Genomic DNA, 6,787 nt, shown 5'->3' on the forward strand with positions numbered 1-6,787 from the left:
CTGGGGTCAGTTTTAGCAATAGGTTGGCATGACAGTAATATAAATTGTGTCTTCAAAATAATATTTATGAAAATTATTTATTTCACTATATTTGTCAAGGACATTTTTAGCTTCAACCAAAATGTAGCACATTGATCCAGGTAATGAAAGGCTTTCAGAGGCATAGCTTCATATATTAATCCAGCCCAAGGACTAACAGATCCACAGAGCCATTGATTGATGCAGGCTTCCAGAAATGGCCATTTAAAGAATTCCACCATCATTAGGCCTTAATAGAGGCTGACTTTCTGAAAATTCTTAATTTGTCATTTTGATTCAAACTTACTTTTTTTCCATTTAAAGGTTCATGTGAGGTTCAATAGTTCATTGAGCTATTGGCAATGTAGCATGGTCTCACATCCAGTCTCTAACCTGGACCAAAGGCTCCCTATTCCATAGAGCCACTGGTTGATGCTGTGTTACAGAATTGGCCATTTAACGTATTTCACCACTCTATTAGGACTTAATAGAGGCTGACTTTGTGAAAAAAATGAATTTTAATTCAAACTTACTTTTATTTCAAAGTAAAGGTTAGGTTGAAAACCTTATTTCAACTTCTAATGTCATTTATTTTTAAGTACAAGCCTTGACCAAGTCCCACATTGCTTGGTTTCTGACATGAGACAAAGACCAAGGGTTCTCATAGATTTGTATACATTGGCTGAAGTTTGAAGCCTATACAGGTCTTCTAAAGTTATTCAATAGAATGTATGATCAAGTAAATGCAGACTTCCTGTTGGCTGTCTTAGGCCTTTGGCTTAGTCCCACTTAATGAACTTCTTATCTGGATGAACTCTATTCTGGATGAGTTTCAAAATAAAGTTGTGGAGTGTGTGAGTGACTGTCTGTGTCTGTCTGTCTGCCCTGCGATGGACTGGTGATCTGTCCAGGGTGTGTATACTGCCTTGCGCCTGATGACCAGCCCCCCCCAACCCTTAGGGAAAAGCGGCTTAGAAAATGGATGGATGGATGGTTGAAAGGTTTGAACTACTGGCAAGGTATGTCTCTCTCCCAGTCTCTAACTTGGACTTAACTTACATGTTATGCCATTAGACAAGCTGGAAAACTTATAAAACAAATAGCTCTTTCCTGGTTAAGATCTTACCTGACTACTATTAGTTTGTGAATGTAAACCATGAATCACCTGTTCATACAAAAGTAAAGGCTATGTTTTAGGACCTATATTATTTGCATTATATGCTACCTCTGGGTACTGTTTTCAGTAAACATAGCATCAATTTCCACTGCTAAGCTGAGGGCACATAATTGTATATATCAGTAAACCAGACCATTAATTTTACCTTAAGAAGATTGAGGACTGGGTAAAAGGCATGAAATTGTGGAATTCAAGTAATTTTCTCCCATTCAATGTGGAAAAAACAGGTTCTTCTGCTTGGTCCAAAAGCTGCTAGAAAACAAACTGTCTCATTTTAACTCTGTATTTAGCATCTGTGTTTGTGGCACATTAGTATATGGAAGGGGTAAAACTTTTCAAGATGGGTGGTGACCATGGCGGTCAGATTGGGAGACTGGCCCACGACGACCAATCCACTTTCCAGGAAACTGTTCATCTAGGAATGCTCGGACCTGACACCCATAATGTGGTGGTGCACCATCTTGCTGGAAAAACTCAGGGAACGTGCCAGCGTCCAAAGTGGATTGGTCGTCATGGGCCAGTTGAATGGCCCCCAAGGTCTCCCGATCTGACCCCCTTAGACTTTTATCTTTGGGGTCATCTGAAGGCAATTGTCTATGCTGTGAAGATACGAGATGTGCAACACCTGAAACTACGGATACTGGAAGCCTGTGCTAGCATTTCTTCTGTGGTGTTGCTATCAGTGTGTGAAGAGTGGGAGAAGAGGGTTGCATTGACAATCCAACACAATGGGCAGCACTTTGAACACATTTTATAAGTGGTCAGAAACTTGTAAATAACTCATGAAAGAATAAAGTTACGTTAAAACCAAGCACACATTGTTTTTCTTGTGAAATTCTCAATAAGTTTGATGTGTCACATGACCCTCTTCCCATTGAAAAAAAACTAAAGTTGGATCCAAAATGGCCGACTTCAAAATGGCCGCCATGGTCACCACCCATCTTGAAAAGTTTTCCCCTTCCCATATACTAATGTGCCACAAACAGGAAGTTAATATCATCAACCATTCCCATTTTATTTGGGTGTATCCATATAAATGGCCCACCCTATCTGTCAATGTGCATATAATCATTAATACTAAAATAGCTGTCCTTCATCTTAAGGAAGTTAAGAAATGCACTGTCTCTGTAGGATGTAAATAAGATATCTCATGCCTTTATTACCTTCAGGCTGGCTTACTGTAATGCCCTGCTTTTTTAATGTTCTAGCGAAAGCTGTAACAAGCTTCATTTAGTCCAGAATGCTGCAGCCAGAATGCTGAATCCTTAAAAGAACTAGAATGTTTGACCATATCAGTCCAGTTTGATCAACACTACATTGGTTGCCCACATACATCATTCTGCTACGGATGTATAAAGCTCTAAACGGCCTCACCCCTCAGTACCTGAGTGAAGTTATTTCTTATTATAAATTATCACACCTAATGTCCCCCACCTCCCCCGATATCTGGTCAAAGTTCTGACGGAGGTGTGAGTTGAAGATCAATCTGACAGGTTCTTCTGCCAGACGTTCCCAGCAAACCCTCACTATACGTTTGGGTTTGCCTGGTCTGACCGGCATCTTCCCCCACCACCTGATCCAACTCACCACCAGGTGGTGATCAGTTGACAGCTCAGCTCCTCTCTTTACCCGAGTGTCCAGTACACAATTTGGAACACAATTTGGAATAACCTGTGTATATAATAGTCAGTGTATGGGACCATTTTTAAGTTAAGGCTAAAAACTACCTGTTTAGTCAAGGCTTTTTCACTTAGTGCAGATCTAGAGGTACATTGACATAGAGCATTCATGGTAAAAATGTATATATTCAACATTTTATATTAATTGTAAACTCTTATTTTCTATTCATATTGCCTTTGTTGTCTTATTGTTTCACTGTCTGTTGTTGACCCTCTTCCCCTTGCTCTAAGGGAATGTTTCCTCACCACAGGTGCCCTTGGTTTACTTATGTGGACTTGGACCCAGATTTTCTGTAAAGCTACTTTGTGAAAACACCTGTTTTAAAAAGCAAGGTATGAACAAACTTTGACTTGATTTGACTTAAGTGACTAGGCTTAATCCATGTCCATAAATATTGTTTAGCTAAGCTAGTTAAAGATGCGTACGGTGTGCGACCTACCACACAACTGCTGATGAATGTATCACTAGGGTTTAATATTAGGGCTTAGGGCATCAATAGGACAACTTTAGAGGAATATGAGTGTATATAAATTGCAATGAAAGTTCAGATGAGCCAACACCTTTTTAAATGCATAGAAGCACACACATTTTCAAATTTATACTTTTTGAAGGTATGTAAACAGAAAGATTCTGTAAATATCATAATGTAGTATGCTTTGCTGTTTTTAATTCACAAACTGATCAGAACCTTTTGAGCAAAGTGAAATCTACATCAACAGGTGGCAGACCCTTTGGTGTGGCAAGATACTCTTAAGTGAATTCTATTAGTCTCGTAAATATTGGGTTTGTGCAAAGACTAGGCTCTTTTTTTTTGCTGCTTCCTGGCAAATTATTCACAATATGATTTTTAATCAAGTATCAATCACCTTTCCTTTATCACACTGTGAAGAACGCCTCTGTTACTGTTACCATGTTGACTTGTCAGACATTAATTAATTAATCCATCTTTAAAAGAAAAAGATACTATAAGAATCTGAAGTTTATACAAACACAATAAGATCACAGTATCTACAAAAACAGGCAACCTTCTACCAAAAACACAACCTTATACGTTTAAAACAAAATTTGAACGAAAACTGTCATGGCAGATCAAAAAGCTGGAATCAAACGTCGTTTGGAGTCGTTTTTGGAGGATGAAGAATGCTGAGTTGCATCCCAAGAACACCAAACCTACTGTGAAGCATGGAGGTGGAAATATCATGCTTTGGGGCTGTTTTTCTGCAAAGGGGACAGGACGACTGATTTGTGTTAAGGGAAGAATGAACAGGGCCCTATATCGTGAGATTTTAAGCCAAAACCTCCTTCCATCAGTGAGAGCATTGAATATGGAATGTGGCTGGGTCTTCCAGCATGACAATGATCCCAAACACACCGCTCGGGCAATGAAGGAGTGGCTCCATAAAAAGCATTTCAAGGTCCTGGAGTGGCCTAGCCTAGTCTCCAGACCTCAACCCCATAGAAAATTTGTGGAGGGAGTTGAAAGTCCATGTTGCCCAGCGACAGCCCCAAAACATCACTGTTCTAGAGGAGATCTGCAGGAGGAATGGGCCAAAATACCAGCTACAGTGTGTGCAAACCTGGTGAAGACTTGCAGGAAACATTTGACCTCTGTCATTGCCAACAAAGGTTATGTTACAAAGTATTGAGTTGAACTTTTGTCATTGACCAAATACTTATTTTCCACCATAATTTACAAATAAATTCTTTAAAAATCCTACGGTGTGATTTCCTGGATTTTTTTTCTCATATTGTCTCTCATAGTTGAAGTGTACCTATGATGAAAATTACAGAGCTTTCTCATCTTTCTAAGTAGAACTTGCACAATCAGTTCCAAAATGCCTCTGGAAGCAACATCAGCAAAAGAACTTGTGCTACACACAAGCCTAAGATTGAAATGTACAATGCCAAGTGTTTGGGGGAGTGGGTGTCAAATCAAGCTTCTCTATCTGGCAGTCTGATGGACAAGTCTGGGTTTGGTGAATGTCAGGAGAACAGTACCTGCTTGACTGCATTGTCCCAACTGTAAAGTTCGGTGGTGGTGTGATAATGCTATGAAGTTGTTTTTCAGGGGTTGGCTTGGGCCCCTTAGTTCCAGCGAAGGGAATTCTTAATGCTTCAGCATACCAAGACATTTTGGACAAATGTTCCAATTGTTTCCAGCAAAGAAGCGACAGTTTGTGGAAGGCCCTTCTTTGTTCCTGAATGACTGTGCCCCAGTGCACAAAGCAAGGTCCATAGAAGCATGGTTGGGTGAATTTGGTGTGGGAGAGCGTCACTTGCCTATACAGAGCCCTGACCTCACCCCATCAAACATCTTTAGGATAAACTAGAGTGGAGATTATAAAGCAGGCCCCTTTTATCCCATATTAATGTCAGACTTCCCTTACAAAAAAAAAAAATGTTTAATCAAGTGTGCTATTAGTGTACTTCTTTCAAACAAAAAAAAACTAGAAAAGTATTTTTAGTATACTTTTATGTACTTATCAGAGATATACTAAACAAAATTATACTGAAGTATACTTACATTTGTACTTACATTCAGCCTATACTTGCACTTAATCCTTTAGTTTGAGATGTACTTAAGAAAAGTATAAATAAGTAGAAAGTTACATTGTCTTATGCAACAGAGTAGCATTTTGTTGGCAGTAGCAACAATTGGCAGCACTGTTGCTTCACAGCAAGAAGGGCCTGGGTTAAATTCCCTAGCCAGGTGACCAGGGAGATTGCATGCTCTCCCTCCAAAGACACATGGTAATATATATATATATATATATATATATATATATATACACATCCATCCATCCATCCATTTTCCAAGCCGCTTCTCCGTCAGGGTCGCGGGGTGCTGGAGCCTATCCCAGCAGTCTTCAGGCGGAAGGTAGGATACACCCTGGACAGGTCGCCAGTCCATCGCAGGGCAGACAGACAGACACAGACAGTCACTCACACCTAGGGGCAATGTAACATGTCCAATTGGCCTGACTGCATGTCTTTGGACTGAGGGAGGAAACCAGAGAACCCAGAGGAAACCCACGCAGACACGGGGAGAACATGCAAACTCCACACAGAGAGGACCCTGGTCGCCCGGTTGGGGAATCGAACCCAGGCCCTCCTCGCTGTGAGGCGACAGCGCTACCCACCATAAATATAAATTTACTTGTGGTATACTTCAAAGTATACTTATATTAACTATAAAGTGGGCCAAATTAGTCTGAAGAAGTACTGAAATAGTACACTTGCAAGTACATTAGTACTTGTACTAGTACATTAATAATAACTTTACTTGAGTTTACTTAATAAAGACTTTAAGTATACTTTTTGGTAAGGGCTCATAAAAGCTCTTCTGGATGAATGGACAAAAATTTCCACAGAAACATTCCAAAATCCTGTAGAAAGCTTCACAGCAGAGTGCTACTTAATGAATGATGTACTCAAAGACACACAAAGATTAACCTCCAGGTTATATAGGCAACTCACTTACCCAACAGTTTCAGTACTAGGCAGAGCTAACACACTTGTTGTGTAATTACTTGAGGCAGCTTTCTTTAACAACGCTTCTCATGCAACACACACATAGCAGTAAATATTGGATGTTACTGCAATGCAGCTACCAGAGTTGTTCTTTACACTCTTCAGATAACAAAGGCAATCTGAAACTTCAAAGATAACTCTATATGGGGTGTGTGGCATGTATGAGTATATGTGATTATTTTAGTTTAGTGGGCTCCTATGTTTCTAATTCTCTACCCAGGTATACTTTTTTGCAGTGCTAAATATAGGAATGATTGCAACTGCAACTTTTTTAGCTGTCATTATAGTTAAGTCCTGGGAGATATTATTTCAAAAATCTTCAACAGATAATTTGGAATGGATGTACAGAAAATTGCATGATTTTTAAAGAGTGGATCACTG

The sequence above is a fragment of the Pygocentrus nattereri genome, chromosome 14, assembly GCF_015220715.1.
Source record: "Pygocentrus nattereri isolate fPygNat1 chromosome 14, fPygNat1.pri, whole genome shotgun sequence".
Taxonomy (NCBI): Eukaryota; Metazoa; Chordata; class Actinopteri; order Characiformes; family Serrasalmidae; genus Pygocentrus; species Pygocentrus nattereri.